The sequence below is a fragment of the Pleurodeles waltl genome, chromosome 2_2 (genome assembly GCF_031143425.1).
Source record: "Pleurodeles waltl isolate 20211129_DDA chromosome 2_2, aPleWal1.hap1.20221129, whole genome shotgun sequence".
NCBI classification, from domain to species: Eukaryota; Metazoa; Chordata; class Amphibia; order Caudata; family Salamandridae; genus Pleurodeles; species Pleurodeles waltl.
Genome location: NC_090439.1, coordinates 571,750,192 through 571,772,304, shown reverse-complemented (window position 1 = coordinate 571,772,304; position 22,113 = coordinate 571,750,192). Strand labels below are relative to the sequence as shown.

Genomic DNA, 22,113 nt, shown 5'->3' with positions numbered 1-22,113 from the left:
CGGTAGAAATTTCCACGCAACACCCACCGGCTCGATGCAGCCCCTGTGACTTCATCCTGTCAGCGCCGGAAATCCATGTATCGTCCCCGGGGCATCCGAAAACCCCGCAACTCGAAGAGGATCCACGGCCGAGCGGCGGAGATCAACGCACAGCCGTCCCTGTGTGAAAACTAGATGACGCATTACTGTGTGCGGCCCAAGAAATCAACGCACACCTCCTTTTTTTCCCACGCATCTCCTCCTGTGCAGTTCTTTGCAGAGATTTTGAACGCAAACCAGGTACTTTGTGCTTGAAAGAGACATTGATTGCTTTTAAAAGACTAAAGACTCTTTATATCATTTTTACAGTGATATTTTCAACATATACTTATTGCATCTTAATCGTTTTTGACCTGCATTTTATCAGATAAATATTATATATAAACACTGTGTGATGTATTTTTGTTCTGCTATACTGTGTTATTGCATGTTTTATTGCACAAATACTTTACACATTGCCTTCTAAGTTAAGCCTGACTGCACAGTGCCAAGCTATCAGAGGGTGGGCCCAGGATAATTTGGATTGTGTGTGACTTACCCTGACTAATGTGAGACCAAAGATCGCATTTCTAAAATACATATATATATATATATATGTTAGACACATGTATATTCATCCCTTTCAGCTCTGATACTGGTCAGTAGTCACCCAAAGCTTTCTGCACGAGGAAGACAATGGAGTAGTAACCAAGGCCCCCTCTACTTGGGTGGCACCTCGATTCCAAACTCCTCACAGCAAAACTGCTTGCTACTTGAGTTCCGTGGCAGGGGAGTCCCCTTGAAAGTTGGAGCTGGTTGAGATGAAACATTTATCCGGCAACCTAAAGACACCATCTGAACTGCCCAGATATCCGAACTGCCCTGCCACTGGTGACAGAAGAAGCAAAGCAGATCTCCCACCAGAAGAAATGGATAGTCACTGCTTTGGAGAAGGAGTGGTTAAGGCAAGAGATGACTGAGACCGGGGACCCACTGCCCTGAAAGGGCTGGCCAGGATCCCCTAACCCGAGGTTGAACAAAAGCATGACAATATCCAAAACCTTTCCTCCCTAGAGGGAGGGTGCACGGGGGCAACCAGCTTCCTATTCTATATTGACTGTTTCACCATTTCCTCATGCCGTCCAAATCCTTAGATCCCTCGAAAGGTAACTTCAAGAGGATGGATTTTGAGAGGCCCCAGTTCTTCAATCTTGCACCCAGATATGGCGACGCACCACAATGGAAGCCCCTGATTCTGCTGCAGCTGAGTACAAATTATTGAAAAAGATGTCAGACAAGTAGCAAACTCGGAGTTCCTTCAAAGCCAGCAGGAAAGCCGTATCAACTCCATCACTCATCTGCTGTGCCAGAGCCTGAAAGTCCTTCAATAGGGATTGGACCATATAGGTGGAATAGGCTGCCACCCTAATGGTAAAATTGGAAGTGGAGTAATACCTCTTCACATCCTCTTCTACCTTCTTATCCACAGGGTCAGAGGGAAGGGCGCTTTCAGAAAGCCCCATACCCTGTGAGGACAGGCCAGTCATTAGGTAATCCACTTTAACAAAGGTGGGAATTATTCAGAAAACCCTTCCAAAGAAAAGCAATTGCTCAAAAAGCGAGGGAAGACAGATTTATCAATGTCCCTCCATTCATGGGAAGATACCTTGTGGACTGCACTAGGCAAAGGAAAGGAGTCTGGGTCAGGGCGCTGGTATTGTATAAAAAAATCATCTTCTATCTCATATTCTACACAGGAGTAGAAAATCTCAGATTGCTCCCGGCATGGGTGAAGAGACTAGAGAGGTAGCCCTCTGCACAAAACAACCCCGCCTCTCTTCTTTCTCATCAGGATCGCCCATGTCATCTAGGGGAGTGAGTCTTGGCCCCTCAGGCTCTCTGGCCCTGAATGCACTCTCTATAATCAAGAGGCAGAGAGCATCCATTGTAGTAACCTCTGCCGAGCTGCACAAGGCAGCTGACTCAGTTCTCATAAGTGAACATGAATGCTTCATGCATCAGTCCCGTTTCTATGGGAACCAAGTCATGCAGCTCCAGAGATCTTGCGGGAGCTGCTGTCATGTAGGAAGTGCCCACAAGCAGAACAAGCATTTGCTATGCAATGGGTCTCGCATTTGCTTGACTTAGAGCTATAAGCATAACCGGACTTTTATTGTCACATAAATTGAAAATGAAAAGAAATACAGTTACATAAACGAGCCGATTTAAAGCACCATGACATGAACATGAGCATGAGCGTGAAGGAGCACGCAAAAGGATACAGAAGTTCGTTCGCAGTCAAACATTTAGGCAGTTAGGCAATTATCCATGTAGCAGGGTTGATGTCATGCAAAGCGCTCGACTACTGCCCAGCGAGATCAAGCTGCGTAGGAAATAAAAATAAAAAGTAGTCCAGAAGCCATACGGAAAACATGGAGCCTCTTATGTTTTCAATAGTTGGCCGGTGCACTTGAGGAAGGCTAAACACCAGAAAAGGCATGACGTATGCATGTCTTTTACAAATGAAATCAAACGATTTTTACAAGACCAGCCCACAAACCAACAAAACTGATGGCCGTGCGGTGGATGTGGTTAGAATCCCACAGAGAGATCACAGCAGGATAGAGCGCTTGCGCACTCGACCCTAAAAAGGAGCAAAAAACATGTGATGGCCCCATGAAACATGGCAAGGAGCCCCAGGTCACTCCAGCAGCAGCCGCAACAAGAAACAGAACTGCCAGCCTGCAGTGGACTGAAAATGGGTAAAAGGACACTAAGCGCCACAGCCCCAGGTATGACTGGTATCCACTGCTTAGGCAAATAATAAGGTAGATGAAAAACCACATTTAAAACAAAATTATATATATATATATATATAGCACAATCTTACTAGGCCTCTTCTAGGCAACATTCCTGCAGGTGCAGAAAGGAAACAACAGGATGTCTTCATGACACACTTCCCCTTGTATGCATGCTGTGTAATCAGCACCATTTTGGGGGATGTGTTTGACCTCAGCTAGGTAATAGGTTCTGTGGAGCAAGAAAACTGCTCATTTGTGAAGGAATGAGACGGGAAGACGGACAAGGAGGTAATGTAACCAACATCGTATACTCTGTGCACCTTAACAATATTAATGTAAAGTTAAACATCAAAACAAATGTCTGGAGATGTATTCACAGCAGAAACTAGAGTTTATATATACAGGTGTTTTAATGTTTAACTTTAACATGAAGGTTTGTAGTTCTCATTCTCATTTATACTGGTATTTTGATGTATTGCAATTATTGAAAGTACATTGCATAAGTAATCATGAATTCATTTATTCATGCTTTGCTTTTATTCTAACATTATGAAGTGCTTATTGACAATAATCTATTAATTTAGCTCAACTAGGCCTCTAGTTTAACATAAGATATATTTTTCTGTGCTATGCATGTGTTTTTCTTTTGCAGGTGTGCATTTGTGATGTCTTAGTTAGAGAAAGAAGTATTGTGTATTAGAGACAAAGAGGTCTGAAAAGAAACATTTGGGCATGGACTGGATGGTTTAATGAGCAGAAGAAGCCTCCTATACATTGCATAGCTGGAACAAAGATCATCAAGCTTAACCTGGTCGTTGGAGCTTTGTGGGATAGGATTCGACTAACATAGCAGATGTGCCCTGTGAGAAAGAGAAATAATTGGCTTCCTGGTGACAGGTTTAGAGATATGGATGCTCCCAGAACTTTCCCCTTTAAGTTAGTGTTCATACTGTTAGAATTACGTCAGATTCTTTTGGATTTGGAGAAATGCAGACCTCTTAGCACTCTTTTGCCCTTACAATGCGTAGCTTCATGCTAAAACTGATTCCCTCGACTCTTAACACACCTACTGGAGTCCTTATGATGCTAACACCTGCCTTGCTTATTCTGCACATTTACAATTTGATATGCATCTATTTTGGAGTGATTACTAATTAAAAAAACATACTAACCTATTCATACTGATTCCTGGTCCTCATAGTGTGGCCAAATAAGCTTCACGAACATCAAATTGTAAATCTGTTGCTAACGCCTTTGCCTCCCAGTCTACTATAAGATCCATCAAATAGAGACCACCCTCTGCTTCCATGCTGGCTCTTGCACAGATTAATTATTTACCTGCCTCTTGGTGAGTTCTTGGTGAAATCGAAATTAAACGATTATCAATTAATTTGTAACATATAAAAAAAAAATATATATATATATATATATATTTAAACCAACCCCCTCACTTTTCCTGAGATGTAGAGCTTTAGTGAGCATCTAGACCACCAGGAAATAGTCCACAGGACAAAATGTGATCTGTCATCTGGCGTGAGATGAACTGGAATTTCAAAATGTATGTTTCAGGATGCATTTGTGTTTCTTCGCTGTTCAGTAGATCTTTAACATCTTTAAAACATAGGCCCCCATCATGACATTGGCGGTAAATCCCGCTTACTGCTACGGTGACGGCTGCCAACATACCGCTGCGGTGGCGGATATCTGTTCCACATATTATGACACACACACACCAAATGGGCAGATTACAGCCACTTACACAAATCCACCAGCCCAAAGGTCAGTGGTAAACTGTCGGTACCAACACCCATACCATTACCCCAACAAAACAACGCCCACCACATCATGTCCCACGAATCACCACAGCGGACATTCAACGGCGGTAAACCATTGGCAGTACACACCGATGCACTCAGAATGGATACTTAAATGCTAAACAACACAACATTGGCCAATTAAAAAAACACACACCTGATACCCATACACATACCACTATAAAACACACACCCACATTACCCACAACCCTTTACGAATACAAATCATTGCCACCAGACGGGCATCAAGACCACAGCAACAACTATACACACACCCATACATCCCTCACACACTCCACTGCGCACACCCAATCATACTACCAAACACCCACACACACCACAAAACACCCATGGCCCCACACAGGCACCCCTGTTTCACAGATGAGGAGTTGCAGGTCATGGTGGAGGAAATAGTCAGGGTAGAGCCACAGCTGTTTGGAGCACAGGTACAGCAGATATCCACTGCAAGAAAGGTGGAGCTATGGCTGTGAATCGTGGATAGGGTGAACGCCGTGGGACAGCATCCAAGAACAAGGGACAACATCCGGAAGATGCTGAATGACCTATGGGAGAAGGTACGTTCCGTGGCAACAAGGCACCAGCTCGGAATGCAGAAGACTGGCGTTGGACCCCCACCTCATCCCCCACAGCTCACAGCATGGGAGGAACAAGTCTTGGCAACCGGCATCCTGAGAGACTCACTATAGTAGCCAGAGGACTGAACACTGGTAAGTCAATATTTACCACTAATCACCCCCCATACCTGCATGCCATCTCACCCTCTCACCCTCACTACCATCACTCCACTCCATCCCGCACACTGCACCAACGCAGATGACTAACCCCAATGCCAAGCCCTGCATGCCATACCAATGCATGGACAGCCCTCCCAGCCCTGCATGGACACCCATCACCAAAGCATGTACAGCACAGAGGTACTAACAATCTCACAATACAGCAACATACACATTCAAAGGTGGCAGGGCAACAGCAACGATAGAGAGGAAGATAGGGATGTACAATATGTCACAAGCATGAAGCATAATACATCCCTTACATCCCCACAGGTGCCCCAGCCAATGTCAGCGGAGAGGAGGTGCCACAACTATCCAGTTCCCCAACAGAAGATGCCCCCAGTGATGACAGTAACTCTGGACTTCTGGATCTGGATCAACAACCTGGCCCATCAGGGACCACTGGTCAGTCGATCACCCCAGCCCACTCACAGTCCACCACAGAGCCTCCCCCATCAGTATCTAACACCACAGCACCCACCCAGCCTACCCACACCTCTGCCCACAAGACACGTCAATCAGCAGTGTTCCCACCTGTACAGGGACCCAAGTCCACACCTCAACCCAAGGCAATTAGGGACCTCGAGTCAGTGGCAGTGGACAAACTGTTCAGGGGACAGGGGCAACAGGGACACTGGGAGGACCGCTGTGTGCCAGGGAGAGGACAGGCCCAGGGAACCGACTCTCCACAAGGCATTCACTAATGTCCTGTGGGCCTACCAACATTCCCAGGACACTATGGGCCAGATCCTGAACAACATGCAGGAGAACAAGCAGCTGCAGGAGGAACACCATCAGGAGATCAGGGAGGGCTTGCAGGCCCTCAACACCACCATGATCTCTATAGCAGAGGTGCTGGCAGACGTAGCCAACATCATGAGGGAATGGATTGCACACCAGCGGGCCCCTACCACTAGCCAGTCTATTGACCAGCCCACCACAACCCCTGCAGCTAGTGGACAGGAGGCCCCACCATAGGACCCACAGGCCACCAGCACCCCCCCCTGCAGAAGGTCAACCACCCCTCAAATGTTCCCTGTAACCTAGACAGAAGCCAGAAACGCTTGCAAGACCAGGAGCACCACCAGGAAATGAGACTCTCCTGATTGCCCCCCTTGTGTCCTACTCTGTCACCTTGTCCACTTTGAGCTGCCTTTGCTCCCCTTCTTATGGCCCCTTGGACACTGGACCTGTGCCTCAAACAGACTGGAACAATACCCTAGACTTTCCTCCACCATCACCCCATTCCATTGCACTCTTCAGTCACTTATTTGCACTACAATACACCCTTGAAGAACAATTTGAGTGACACTGGTTATGTGTTGAAAATGTACGTTTGTGGGAACAGTCACATCTAGAGCAAATGATCTGAACACTGTGCTAGCATACAAATAATGACCTGTAACTGTCTGTAGTGATCACATCAGGACATTGTTGTCATATCACCAGCATTTGGAAAATGAGAAGCCATAGGTGACAGTAAGTTGAGATGTAAATGAAGTGAATGCCACCATGCTACAGCCACACAGAAAACATCAATAGTCAGAGTAATGGTCAGTTCCACTGTCTCACCTGTGTGTCATTGGAAGTATTGATGTATAACTTATGTTCTGTTGTCCTCATCCTCTGCCTCCTCATCATCACTGTGCTCAGGGTCCACTGCTGCCACAGGGGCATCTCCAGTTCCCTCCTCCAGCAGAAAAGGCACATGTCGTCTGAGGGCCACGTTGTGCAACAAGCAGCATGCCACTACTATCTGGCAGACATTACCGGGTTAGTAGCACTGTGATCCACCTGTCAGATGGAGGCACCTGAACCTGGCTTTCAGGAGGCTGAAGGTCCTCTCGATTATTCTTCTGGTTCACCCATGTGCCTCATTATAACGGTCCTCAGCCCCTGTCCTGGCATTCATCACAGGGGTCAGGAGCCATGATAGGTTTGGGTAGCCAGAGTCACCTGCAAGTATTGAGGAACAACATTTAGCCTTACACAATCCAATAGGGATAACATCTGAAGACATACACTGACACAGTGGGTGGGAACTCTGGCTCACCTATTAGCAACACCCTGTGCCTCAGGACAAAGGCATCATGCACCGACCTCGGATACTTGACAGTGACGTGAAAGATGTACTGGTCTGCCAGGCACACCATTTACACAGTGAGTGGAAACTCTTATGATTCCTGAACACCTGTTCATTCTGGCGAGGGGGACAAACGCTATATGTGTACCGTCAATTGCCCCAATAATATTGGGGATATGCCCCACTGTATAGAATCCTGCTTTCACAATGGCCAAATCTTCTACCTGTGGGAAAGAAATGTAGCTGCACATGAGTATCACAAGCGCAGAGAAAACCCTTGCCAGCATGGTTGAAAACATTGGCTGTGACATTCCTGCTGCCAGGCCCACTGTCACTTGGAAAGAACCAGTTGCCAGGAAATGGAGCACTGATAACACTTGCACAAGAGAGGGGATCCCAGTGGGATGACGGATAGCTGATATCAGGTCAGGATCCAATTGGGCACACAGCTCTGTGATTGTGGTCCTCTCCAGTCTATAATTCAGTATAATGTGCCTGTCCTGCAGTGTAGCCAAGTCCACAAGGGGTCTGTGCACGGGGTTTTGTCTTCTTCTCCCATTCATCCGCAGGGGTAGGTATCTAAGGGACACAAGAGTGAGTAGGCTATGACAATGTGAACAATGGAACTCCCACCTCAGTGTACATGGTGCATTTATGTGATGGCACAGTGGGAATGGCAAGGTATGTGCAAATCTAGGCAGCGACGCAGTTAAGGTTAACCTGATCGTTGTCCACCACCATGAAATGGTGACAGCCTGTCCTGTATGTAGGGACAGGTGGAAGTGAGGTAACTCTGCCGACGTTGGGCGTCGTGGCGGAAGGCGGACTTGCACCACCGTGCAATTCCTCATTGGATAATATGGGGCTCTATTGGGTACAGTGGCCAATGGGGATCTGCGCCAGAGGTGACGGTGTACATCGCTGGAGACGTGACCGCCATTTTGTATCTGATTCTTCACTTGTTTTCTGACCTTCAAGAGGAGAACACCTACTCTGCGTGTGCTGCTGTGACCTGTGTCTGGAACCTACCATGGCCCGTGTGACCTGGGAAAGGGCTCCTGCCTTCACTACGGAGGAGTTGGAGCGATCAGTGAATGGAGTCCCACCCAAAACAGACTGCTGTATGGGCCTAAGACCAACAGGTGAGTACACCCTGGGCACAATGCATGTAGGAAGGATGAATGGAGATGTGTGTGCAAGCATTGTGTCATTAGGGGGGAATGTCTTATGGTGGTGTACATGGTGTGCGTCGGGCGATGTGTGTGCCAATGGTGATGGAAACGGGATTGGTGGGCATATGTGTCACAGGCTGAATTGTATGTGTAATGGTGTCTTCCTGTCTGTATCGCCTTTGCAGGTCAGCGCCCATCAAAAGGAGGGATTGTGGCGTGCCATCGCCAAGGACGTGTGGACCCTGGGGGTCTATGGCAGGCGGATCACCCACTGTCGGAGCCGAGGCACCGGTGACAGAGGAAGCTGCATCCCACATGACCCAGGAGGAAGAATCCACTGACGCTGAGGGAGCCAGTGGGACGGAGGACGAGGGGAGCACTACAGCCGAGACAGGAGGTGACAACACAGACTCAGATACCTCCTCCGATGGAAGCTCTCTGGTGGTGGTGGACCACCCCAGCTGCAGGTACAGCCGCCACCCCTGTACCAGCACCGCCCTCTCAGTAGCCCCTCAGCGAGTTTCCCGTGCCCGCTCACTCAGGAGGGTGGGCATCTCCTTTGCCCCAGGCACCTCAGACCCTGCCCCAGTGAGCCCTGCTACCCTGAGTGAGGAGGCAAATGCCCTCCTGAGATCCATCTCTGTATGGCAGTCAACCATTGTGAATGCCATCCAGGGGCTGGCATCCCAGATGCAGTAGTGCAATGTATTCCTGATGGCAGCCATTGTCCCTGTACCTACCGTCCCCCCTCCAACTACCACTTCCCAGTCCCAGTCTCCTCAACCCAACCAGTCCCATGCACACATACAGATGAGCATGCACACAAGAGTGGCACATTCAAACACAGGCACCATACTTCAGCCCACAAGCACTCACGCAAACACCAGACAGTTGCACACACAACCACATCCACTGCCTCCACTGTCTCCCCCTCCTCCTCCTTCTCCTGCACCCCCTCAGATTCACGTCCACACTCACACCTGCATGCACTGCATAAACATCCACCACCAGCATCACCACACCAAGCAGCACACACACCTCAGTAGCAGACACATCCACAACATCCATGCATGTGTCCCCTGTGTCCTCTCCCATCCTGTCTGTCCTTCCTCCTAACGGACAGAAATGTAAGCACTCAGACACCCAAGAGCCATCCACCTCACGCAGGCACACTGCCCATGCACCTGCACCTAAGTCCAGCAGACATACACCTCCAACAACCACTCCCTCAACCTCCACCCCCATCCCTCTTCCCACCCCACTGTTCCTAAGAAGCTTTTCCTTGCCCAACTTGACCTCTCCCCTCCCCCCAGTCCTGCCCGTAAGAGCATGGTCCCGGCGACCCAGCCCAACACCTCAGCCAAACAGTCCACGCGGAAAGAGGAGGCACTGTAGGAGGTTGGCCTGGCTTATAGTGGGTACCTGATGGTACTTACACCTTGTGCCAGGTACAGTTATCCCTTATTAGAAGATTAGTAGTGTTCTAGCAGCTTAGGCTGATTGAGGTAGCTATAGCAGTGCAGCTTAGGCTGAACTAGGAGACATGCAAAGCTCCTACTATGCCACTTATATCATATAGCACTATCTCACAATACTCAGAGTTTCTAAAAATAAAGGTACTTTATTTTAGTGACAATGTGCCAAAATATCTCAGAGGATATACTCCCTTAGGAGGTAAGTAAAATACACAAAATATACACACATAAACAGTTAGAAAAGTATTGCAAACACTGTAGAATACAATAGGATGCAATAGGCCTAGGGGAAACACAAACCATATACTAAGAAAGTGGAATGCGAACCACTTAGGGACCCCTGACCTAGTGTAGTATGTAGAGGGTCACTGGGAGTGTAAGAAAACACTAAGAGTGTCCAAGATACCCCTCCCCAAGACCCTGAAAGGTAGGAGTAAAGTGACCTTACTTCCCCAGAAACACACAAAAGTTGTGATAGGAGATTCTGCAAATACCACAACAGCCTGCAAAGCACTGAAGACGGATTCCTGGACTGAGGACCTGCAAAGGAAGGGGACCAAGTCCAAGAGTCACGAAAGTGTCCAGTGGGGGCAGGAGTCCACTAGACCCCGGAAGAAGGTGCAAAATGGCTGCCTCCAGATGGAAGAAGCTGAAGATTCTGCAACCACGAAAGGTGACAGGAACTTCTCCTTTGCACAGAAAATGTACCACGGAGAGCTGGAGGATGCAGAGTTGTTTCTTTGGAGAAAGACTGCAAAAAAGCCTTGCTAGCTGCAAAGGTCACGGTTAAAGATAAAGGGTGCTGCCTGGGCCCAGGAAGGACCAGGAGGTCGACACTTGGAGGAGGAAACAGAGGTGGCCCTCAGCAACACAGAGAACCCATGCACAAGAAGGCAGCACCCGCAGAAGTACTTGAACACGGGTTCAAGAAAACAGAGCACGGCAGTCATCTCAACACTACAAAAGAGGGTCCCATGAAGCCAATGGTCAACTCAGTGAGTTGAGCAATGCAGGACAGAGTGCTGGGGACCTGGCTAGGCTGTGCATGAAGGATTCCTTGCAAAAGTGCACAGAAGCCCTAGCAGCTGCAGTTCACGCAGTCCACAGGATTTCTGTCTGGAGAGGGGAGGCAAGGACTTAACCCTCCAAATTTGGAGAGTTGGACCACTGGACAGTCCTGGTCACTTGGGTCCACCACCTGTGTTCCAGGGGCCACGCTCATCAGATTGAGAGGGGTCCCAGAGTACCGGTGACGCTGAAGTTTGGTGCCTGCTGGAGCAGGGGGAAGATTCAGTCAACCCACAGGAGATTTCTTCTTGGCTTCCAGTGCAGGGTGAAGGCAGACAGCCCCCAGAGCATGCACCACCAGGAAACAGTCGAGAAAGCAGGCAGGATTAGGTGCTACAATGTTGCTGGTAGTCTTCTTGCTACTTTGTTGCAGTTTTGCAGGTGTCCTGGAGCAGTCAGCAGTCGATCCTTGGCAGAAGTCAAAGAGGGAGATGCAGAGGAACTCTGGTGAATTCTTGCAAGTCGTTATCTGAGGAAAAGCCCACAGGAGAGACCCTAAATAGCCCTCAGAGGAGGATTGGACACCTAGTAAGGTAAGCACATATCAGGAGGGGTCTCTGACGTCACCTACTGGCAGTGGCCACTCGGAGGCCTCCAATGTGCCCTCACACCTCTGGATTCAAGATGGCAGAGGTCTGGGACACACTGGAGGAGCTCTGGGCACCACCCCTGGGGTGGTGATGGACAGGGGAGTGGTCACTCCCCTTTCCTTTGTCCGGTATCATGCCAGAGCAGGGGCTGGAGGTTCCCTGAACCGGTGTAGACTGGTTTATGCAAGGAGGGCACCGTCTGTGCCCTTCAGAGCATCTCCAGAGGCTGGGAGAGGCTACTCCTCCCACGCCCTTAACACCTATTTCCAAAGGGAGAGGGTGTAACACCCTCTCTCAGAGGAAATCCTTTGCTCCGCCTTCCTGGGACTGGGTTGCCCAGTCCCCAGGAGGGCAGAAGCCTGTCTGTGGGTTGCAGCAGCGGTAACTGCAGATAAAACCCCAGAGAGCTAGTCTGGCAGTACCCGGGGTCCCCGGGGATGCATGAGATTGGCACCCCTATACAAGATGTGGCATGGGGGGACAATTTTGTGATCTTAGTCATGTTACATGGCCATATTCGGAGTTACCATTGTGAAGCTACATATAGGTATTGACCTATATGTAGTGCACGTGTGTAATGGTATCCCCGCACTCACAAAGTCTGGGGAAATTGCCCTGAACTATGTGGGGGCACCTTGGCTAGTGCCAGGGTGCCCTCACACTTAGTAACTTTGCACCTAACCTTCACCAAGTGAGGGTTAGACATAGAGGTGACTTATAAGTTACTTAAGTGCAGTGTAAAAGGGCTGTGAAATAACGTGGACGTTATTTCACTCAGGCTGCAGGGGCAGTCCTGCGTAAGATTTGTCTGAGCTCCCTATGGGTGGCAAAAGAAATGCTGCAGCCTATAGGGATCTCCTGGAACCCCAATACCCTGGGTACCTAGGTACCAGATACTAGGGAATTATAAGGGTGTTCCTGTGTGCCAATTAGAATTGGTGAAAATGGTCACTAGCCTATAGTGACAATTTTAAAGGCAGAAAGCGCATAAGCACGAAGGTTCTGATTAGCAGTGCCTCAGTGACACAGTTAGTCACTATACAGGGACAAACATTCAGGCCACAACTATGAACACTGGGGTCCTGGCTAGCAGGATCCCAGTGAGACAGGCAAAAACAAACTGACATACATGTAAAAATGTGGGTAACATGCCAGGCAAGATGATACTTTCCTACAGGCACCTCCTAGTTGTGGAGGTAAGACAGTAAAGGATCGCACTGCACTAGCAGGAAGGGTAAGGATCCCACACCACCTGCCATGAAGGGGAAGAAGCCCTCATCTTGTGCCATGAAGGGGAAGGAGCCCTTGACTCCTTCCATGAAGGGGAAGAAGCCCTCGACTCCTGCAATGAAGGGGAAGAAGCCCTCGACTCCTGCTATGAAGGGGAAGGAGCCCTCGACTCCTGCCATGAAGGGAAATAAGCCTTCGACTTCTGCCATGAAGGGGAAGGAGCCCTCGACTCCAGCAGAGGCTGGCAGGGTGACACCACCACCACCAGTGGTTGCGGAGCCCTTACCTCCAGTTGAGGTAGTGCAGCCCACTCCTCTGGCAGAGGCTGCACCTTCACCTGCTGACACAGTGCAGCCCTCACCTCCAGCAGAGGCTCCCCAGGAGGCATCTTCACCTGCTGACACAGTGTAGCCCTGACCTCCATCAGAGGCTGTCAGGGTGACACCACCACCGGTGGTCACAGAGCCCTCGCCTCCAGCTGAGGCACTGCAGCCCACTCCTCCAGCAGAGGCTGCCCAGGAGGCACCTTCACCTGCTGACAGAGTGCAGCCCTCACCTCCAGCAGAGGGCATGTAGGCCAGCCTCGTGGTACTGCTGTACATGGCAAGTCACCCACCTGAGAGACTGTGACCTTGCACTCCCCAGCAGAGAGAAATGGGCATAGAGTCCCCTTCAAAACCAGTGGGCAAGTTCCCGACTTCGGCTGAGGTTCCCCACACCCCATCCCCCTGAAGTGCCTGCCCACTTGCAAACTAATGCCCCTGCAGAGTTCTATGTGGATGATGTGAGGAAACAAGTTGGGCCTTGGACTGTGCCATGTGGGCCCTTAGTACTTTGGACTGGGCATTGGCCCTTTGTGGACATTTGTACATATCTCTTTTTTATCCAATTGGTTCATTTGGTGGCTGTTTGTCTTTCAATACATTCTCATTACTGCCTTCTTGTTGTCTTTGCATTATTATGCAGTGTGTCGTGTACCATTCTGTTTTGTCTGCAGCTGGTTGTATGTATGGTGTGTGTGTGTCTGGGGTGTGTTGTGCGTGTGTGTGTCACTGTCCTTTTCCTCCCTCCCTTGTGTGCAAGGCGGCTGTACTCACCGTCGTCGTCGGCATTGGTGTTCCAGGTGGAGCATGGTGAAGAAGAGCATCGGAAAGACTTGCAGTTCTGGGTCCATGGCGGCTTTGTCCTTCTCTGTGTCTCTGATGCTGAGTATTTAATCTTGTGTGCAGTGTTTCCGCCAGGCTTTTGATGGCATAGGTTCCGCCCCAGAAATCGTGACGGTGTACTGTGTCATGATATGGTGGGCAGCACTTTGTCTTCCGCCTGGCTGTTGATGGCATGATGTTAACGCCCTGGCGGATGGTGTGGTACATTGGCTGTCTATGGGAGTTCTCACCACCATGGTCATAATTTGGCGGTAATTACCACCGGCCTGTTGGTGGTATTTTCGCCACTTTATCACTCACCGCCAATGTCACAATGACCAAGATAGTGAAAAGAACCCAAAGCTGATAGTTTCTCACACCACAGAACAGCTTACTGTGAGTTACAACTTGGGGAAGGAGGCCATTAGGCAAATGCACCATAACTAATGAGGTACTCTGCCGTTCATCCTGAACCTTTCCTACTCCAATACAAAATGGAACAGTATAATGTGATTACATTATAGAATACAAAGCATTGCCAGGACAACCATTTCATAATGAGACTTAGCAGAGGCAGCATAGTTTTAACACCCTTCAATTACCTTTGTCACCCTCCACCACTTACTTCAGTAATGTAAGGCGTTTGGCTGAAATATGTAAAGCAGTGTGGTAAAGCGCCCTAGAACTTGTTAAAACTGAAGGTGATGCCACATCTCGGGGGCATAGCCTGGTAAGATTGGGGGGGGGTGAACTTCAGATTTTACGACAACCATGCTGGCATAACATGTTAAAATACATTGTAAGAGAAACAACGCAGAAATTGTGTTTAAGGGGAATGGAAAGGGAATGGACTCCAGATTCTAAGGGGTACACAATATCTTGTAAAATACCAAACATTGAAAAGACCTTTAAAACGTAGATGAGAGACAGGGTGTGTGTGATTGTAAAAATCCCATGTGAAATCCAACAGACTCCTCACGATAACCAACTGAAAACACCTGTACCCAACTATTTACTAGAGAATAGATTTATTAGGGTGGTTTAACAACTGAAACCCCTCCTCTTGAGGTATGCCCCTGCCAGCACTATGAACTCTCAGATTTATGGCACACGTAGAGATGCACAAGTCATTGGGCATGGGGCCCAGAGATTGTGCTTAACCTAATAATTAACACATACACTTCAAACAAACCTGAAGAATTGGTTTTGCCAGTGCTTGTTAGCAGTATCAGATAAATGACTAACAACAATAATATTGCTGTGAATAACTAGATTAGAAAAGGTTTCATTTTTGACAATATGAGGTGAATTACACATTAAGAATGCCAGTGAAATGGTACTGGGCTTCAGAGTGTCTCAATCACTCCTGTTCTCCTGTCACACCACTTTGGTACTGGGGGCCCATGTTTTGAGGGGCCCGGGAGTGAGGGGACCACTGCGCATCAATTTAGGCTGTTTTCTACTATAAAATTAGTGGTCAGGGGAATACATTTTCCTTGCTTATCCTTCCTCGTCATCACTGTCTTTTCATTCTTTCCTTCTCACTATACTTCATGCATAAATCCCTTTCACAGTGTCATACCAGCCAAAAGGTGCTAGCCCCTACTCCCATTCACCTCTGATACTTGGCATTATTGGCCACCACTTCCCTCCTTTGCTAAGGGCATTGCCATGCAAGATGTCATCCGCACTACCGTGACAGAAGTCATGCAGCCAAGGACTGTGGCTACTACATGGTGATGCCCATTTGTTAAGACTGGGTACAATTTCTCTTACATTGGCCTAGTCTTTCATCAGTTCATGAATTGTGTATTATGTTTATTTTGTGAAATTCCCAATCTTAGGACACTTGACATAATTACATTGCATTAGCAGCAAAATATTAGTACAGGCAGAACTTGATTGACCAGAATAGAAGCCCCTGTTTTAAGCATCAGTTGTGTTTTTTGCCCTGTTTTATTAATCGAGGATGCATTTCACTGTAAAGTATAGCACCAAATGTCATATTTGCCCTTTGCATAATTTCATATTGTTGGAAAGTGGATTTTTGGTAAGGGCAGGGAAGTACCTACACTTAGCAATATGCCACTAACCTCCACTTAGGTCCAGTTAGGTCTCAATAAATTAAACCCAGCTCAACCCTTGGTAGGTTGGCAACGAGCGACATGGCTTAGGAGACAAGGGTGTAAAGCATTAAAAAATCACAAGACAGTAAATAAGTAGAACACAAAACACAATAAAAACCCAACACCAATTTATAAACATAGATAGTATTGTTACCTTTAAAATGATACCAAAATGCTTAAAATCGGAAAAGGGGAACCCAAGATATGGATTTTTAAAGCATTCATGTTTTGTAGCGCATAGAAGCAACTAGTGGTCAAAGGGTTAAAAAAGGTCACACTGGATAGGGACAAAGTCCAGAGTTCAGGCCACCCTCGAGGTAACACTGTTACACTTACCTTCAGATGTGTTTCTTGATTCAGGAAAGTGGTCCACAGCACCAGCCAAGGGTTCAGAGGCTCTGGTTTGCCTCTTGGAGTCTGGCACTACAACTCTCACAATGTACCTCTTCAACTTTTGGAGCTGCGCCAAACATCTCCAAACTTCTGGATCTTCTTCCATAGGTCCTTTTTGGGTCCTTGAAGTGTCCACAACTTGAGCCAGGGTTCCAGAAGCTCTGAGTTGCTCCTTGGGATTTGGGGCTACAATTTCCAGAATGCACCTGGTCAGAATCCTCAAATGGCCACTAAACGCTGGTCATCTGGGCTCTGCTTGCAGGACTTGATGTAGGGGGCTCTGGGCAGCTCCTTTGTACCTGTAGCTAACAGGGAGTCACTTCTTGAGGCAGTAGAAGACAGGCAAAAGGCTTTTAGTGGTGAAGCCCAAGTGTGCAGCTGGTGTAGTCCTTCAGAGTGCAGTGTCCAGGTGCAGGTCAGGTGTCCAGCAGGGCAGTCCTTCTTCTTTGTCTTGTTCCTTTTAGGGATCTGAGGTGTGGGTAAAGCTCAGCCATATTTATCTTTGCTCCTGGGTGGAAAGCAGAGTTGCACCGCTTATCCAATCACAGACATGCACCTCCCCCCTTTGATGACCTCTTCCTGGGAAGTGTGGCAAAAATCAATCCCAGGGAGCAATAGTCTTCAAAAATCTAACATGACTGAAAGTGATTTTAGGAGGTTAGATATGGCTGAGCCCACCCACTGGTGTGGCTAAAAATCCTAAACACACCCCTCTCCTGCCCTCTCCTAATCTAATCAAGAGGGCACCTAATTATCTGGGGTTGCAGGATGTGAGGGAGGTCCTGAGCTGCTCCAAATGTCCTTCCCTGCCTTTGAAGACCAGTTTGGCCGCTCTTCCCACATCCTGCTTCACCATCTGCTGAGGTAGATCTCCTCCCCCAGGCACATCCGTTGTGTGCAGCCCAGGCCACTTCACACCTCATCAAGGCGGCCTGGTCAGGCTGCCAGAGGCTGGCCAATCAGAGAAGGTCACTACAGAGCTGAAGTTGGCAACCTTCAGGTAGAGTTTTAAATCTCTTTACCTGAACTAGTTATATTAAATCCGACTATTGCAGGTTGTGGGATTTATTCTCACAATTAATTTGATACCAAACTCAAGGTATCTGGCACTTCAGGGGACTTTGTTAATTAAATTCAAGTCTCCCCATTTTAGCCTATGGAGGCCATTCACTACATTGAGGGAAAAAGCTAATTTGGCTATTTTATCTCACCATGGCTTGTAAAACATTTTTTATAAGATCCCTGCTTATAATTACATAGCACCCAACACTAGGGCACATAGGGTACACCTATGGGTGACTTATAAGTAAAAATAGGGTAGTTTAAGACTTTGGAAGTACTTTTAATTTGAAAGTGGAAATTGCATATAACGTTAGTTTAAAATGGAGAAGCAGGAAGGAGGGAGGGCTACCAAACTTCTTGTGGTGCATCTTGGGACTTCTGCTGAAGCCTCAGATTAAAGAATTTACTTCCATCCTTGGAATTCTTCAAAGAATGTTCTTGTATTCTTGGAAGCCTTCAATCTCCTTCAGCACTGTCATCAGAAATCAAGAGATTGGTGATTAGCTAGAGAGAGTTAGATGTATTTTTTTGAACTGTTAAACTACTGTTAGATTGTTGAACTGCTCCTCGCTACTATGTATTGGATCTGTGCCCCTCCTTCTTAGTTGCTGTCTGAAACTGTCTCTTTGGCCTTTTCAGAGATATTTACAAATCCTGAGTGAATCTTTATTTCTATTCAGTGCCTCAAGTTGTAAAGTTTTAACAACAGTGTATAGGACATCAGAACAGGACCAGTATCACAACAATTCCCTAGCCAGACATAGGTACTGTGCCACTGATATATAGAGTGTTTACTAAAATGCACCCAGTGCTAGAGTGTTTCTAGGGTATTTTTTCAGTTTCTGTAGAATGTTATCATTCGAGTGGAAATCCATGTAAAATAAAAAACTGCATGCAATTGAAACATAGGTAAGAGCAGAGGGTAACAGTAGTCTTGTGTTCTGTTGCTCTAAGGTACTTCAGAACACCTGATAGAACCCCCATTTGACCAGACAGGCTGTGTGACTAGACCCCAAAAATTTATTTTGTGTGCCTTCTCTCATTTCTCTATTCCTTTTTTCCCTCCTCCCCCTCTTCACTGTCAGTATTGAGCACAGTCTTGAATGTGTTTGGCAATGTCAATAGAGAGGGAGACTGGTGGATTACATATCATTCCTGTAAGAACAATTGAGTCTACAGGCTAGTAGTGACTTGACTCAGACACACAAAGGCCTCTCACACACACACACACTCTCTCTCTTTTCTTACCTGGAAACCGGCAATTTTAGACTTCTGCTTCAGGCAAATGTTGGCAGTGTGATGTCAAAGACTTCTCATGGACCCAGGGTTTGCTTGAGCATTGGTGGCATCTGGTACAACAATCTGTTTTGACACTCCCCCACATACAGATCAAATAATACGTATATGTGGCCAATGCTCAAAGTAACTGCTTAAGAGGTAAAGGTACTATGGCCCATATTTATACTTTTTTAGCGCCTCATTTGCGTAATTTTTTTATGCAAAAGCAGCGCAAACTTACAAAATACAATTGCCTTTTGTAAGTTTGTGCCACTTTTGCGTTAAAAAGTGACGCAAATGCAGTGCTAAAAAAGTAAAAATATGGGCCTATCTCTTCAAACAATTAAGAGAGGATCTGTGATTCTCTGTCAAGTACAAACGTGTTACCTTTTCTTAAATAGCAGCAAGTCAGTCAAAGCAATTGTATGTGCCAGAACGAGGGACAAAGCTTGTGGTGTATCCAGGTCTTTTTAATTTAACCTCCCATACCAAAATTGGCACTCCACTCCTCCTCCAATAACGTTATGTCATTTTCAAATAAATACAGACATAGTATAAAGGGTGGAACAGACATAACATTTTTGTTTTGGGTTCATGGCTAGAATCATTCACAGTATTCAGTAGAGTGATGTTTCTTCAATATTACCAGTCTGGGTCAGGATCTCCTTGCTACTCTGGTCTGCTGCTCATCTCTCCCACATGTGGCAATCATTCAGGAGTACTGACTGTTGCTTCTACTTGTGTCAGTAGTGAGCTGAGGCAGTTAGTCAGTCAGTGCTGCCCTCTGGTAGCAGCTCAGATTCTCCTTAGGCTCTGTGGAGATCACGACGATGCACCTACCAGTGGCAACAACCCATTTTCCTACTGGGCCCACCAACCTCCGAAATCAAACCATGAAGCTACTGTTTGGTGGCAGGATTTGGCACTGGCCCCACAGGGCTGATGGAGCCATGAGTGCATTATGTTTCTTGGAGTGGTGTACACATATGCTGGAGAAACTACACTAGAGGGACACAGGAGAGAACACTTTTTGCTTCAATTACTTTTAAAAACACCAATGGCTCAGCAGCTCCTCCTCCTCCAATACATTGATCTGCCTGTCTGTCCTGAAATCACTCCCCACCATGCTGCACACAACACACTGTGCTGCCACTTGCAGCCTGTCCAGACACAGTGCAGGTTGAGTGCTGTCAAAAATGGCCCGCATCACCAAATAAACTGGTCTGTGGCACCAAAATCCCACTCACATAGACACCAAAAATGTATCTGGCAACACCAGAATGCCCGACAGGCCAGAGTAATGCTGGCAAAGGGCAACCCTCTTGCTTGACACCCAGTGTGGTGGCACCACTTGCACTGCCCTAAAGCTGGTGCTGTATGGACCATGCCAAACTATGCAGTGAGTTCAAAGCAGGCCATTTCTTTTTATTTTTGGGCTTTCTTGTCATTTTCATTTACTTGCTTAATTATTCAAAGGCTTTCCTCTCTCTTCTTGTGTTTGTCTCTTCCCGGAACCATAGCTCCTTTTGATTTGTTGGCTTGTACCCTTCCACCACTTACATTCAGGGAACTTTGTTTTTCTTTTTTTTCAGTATTCCATGAGAGTATACATTTTATTTATTTCTAGTCCCTCTCTCCTGTGTGCTGCTTCCCCTTTCACATCCCCACTGACCCTCCCACATTGCTTGCGCTTTCCTGTTGGTTCCCCTACCTCTCCCCCTTACAGCTTTATACCTAATTCCTCAGTTGCTTCCCAGGCCCTCACTGAAAGTGTTTACTTACTATACCCACCATCGCCAAAGCTTACCCCTCACTCTCTCCTGTCACGTTGTTTCAGTTATTTTTTGTTATTAAAACCTCCTTATTCATAATATTCATCTGGGGTAGAGCTGTGCTATACTACTAACAGCACAGCCCTGGCCCATGGCTCAAAGTAGACATACATTCCTAGCAGTTCTCTTCTTAGAGGCCAGGCATATGTACAGTTATCAACTGCAGTGCTGTACAATAAAGAACTCCTGCATCCCTCACAGCTCCACTCCCATGTGTGCAGTGTAACTTCCCTTTATGCATGCAGTGTAACTTCCCTTTGTCTGCAGGCACATTTAAAGACGGCCACCATTTTTGCACAATACGAGAATGGCATACAGTGGTGCACATGCAGACCCTTCCCCACTTCCAGGCCTTGTAGTATTTGAGGATGAACAAAGGGACCTTTTGACATGCTGTGGGACATGGAGCATAAGAAACGGCTTCTCCTCCAGAAGGTAAAACATTGGCATATTAAAGTGTTCTTTTGTGGTTGTCCAGACACTTGCTTTCAAACAGGTTTGAGCATCTATGTTAGATTATCAAGGGCTCCAAGTATGAAAGCTAGTACCATACAGAGCTCGATTTCAGATGCTCAATTAAATATAATTATTTGGGGGGGGGGTTGGATGAAATTACATGTCCTGTTGGGGACTTGTTAATTCAAGAATTCAGAAGGTCCTATTTTAGCAGAAAATGGGTGGGACACCTTAGTCTGTAAGCTCATTCTCTAGGTGAGCAAGATGTTTTTTCAGTATAAGTTCGATATTTTAGTTATGATTAAAATTGTGTTAAGAAGAGCAGTTATGCAAGCTGTATCACAAATACGGAAAGAACAGATTTGTGATGCCGATTTTATCGCCACCGCTCAGTCTAGGAAATCAGTAACACTATGGGGCCTATCCACAAACTGCACTTCATAGTACATTTTGTAGTACTACAGAATGCACTAACAATGTGTTCACAAACCTATGTACGGAGTTCACGTCTTCGCCTCTCCTATACCTATATATGAGGAGATCTCCAACCTGACTGTGTAGCCTCCACATATGTAGGAATACGTTTTAGTAATAAATGTGGGAGGAAAATAGATGAGTGGCTGGAAAATGGAATACTTACAAATAAAGGGCAGGGGTTGAAGGAAGAGCAAGGAGGGATTACAGGTAGTCAAAAAGGGTCAGAGAAGGGTTTAGGGAGAGACTCCTACCCACCCACAAAAGAATAAGCCCATTGCTGTTCACATGCTGCATTCAGC

The 22,113-nt window shown here is 47.1% G+C and overlaps 1 protein-coding gene across 6 annotated transcripts in view; it reads left to right on the top strand.

Moving 5' to 3' along the window:
* Positions 1-22,113, top strand: part of LOC138282472 (uncharacterized) — a 119,537-nt gene that overhangs the window by 39,057 nt on the left and 58,367 nt on the right. For 2 of the 6 annotated variants that reach the window (XM_069220077.1, XM_069220076.1), the window contains one exon: positions 21,149-21,316. The exons of the other annotated variants lie outside the window; for them this stretch is intronic. The gene's annotated coding sequence lies outside the window, so the exon portion shown is untranslated. The remainder of the gene's footprint in view (positions 1-21,148; positions 21,317-22,113) is intronic. 6 annotated transcript variants of the gene reach the window in all.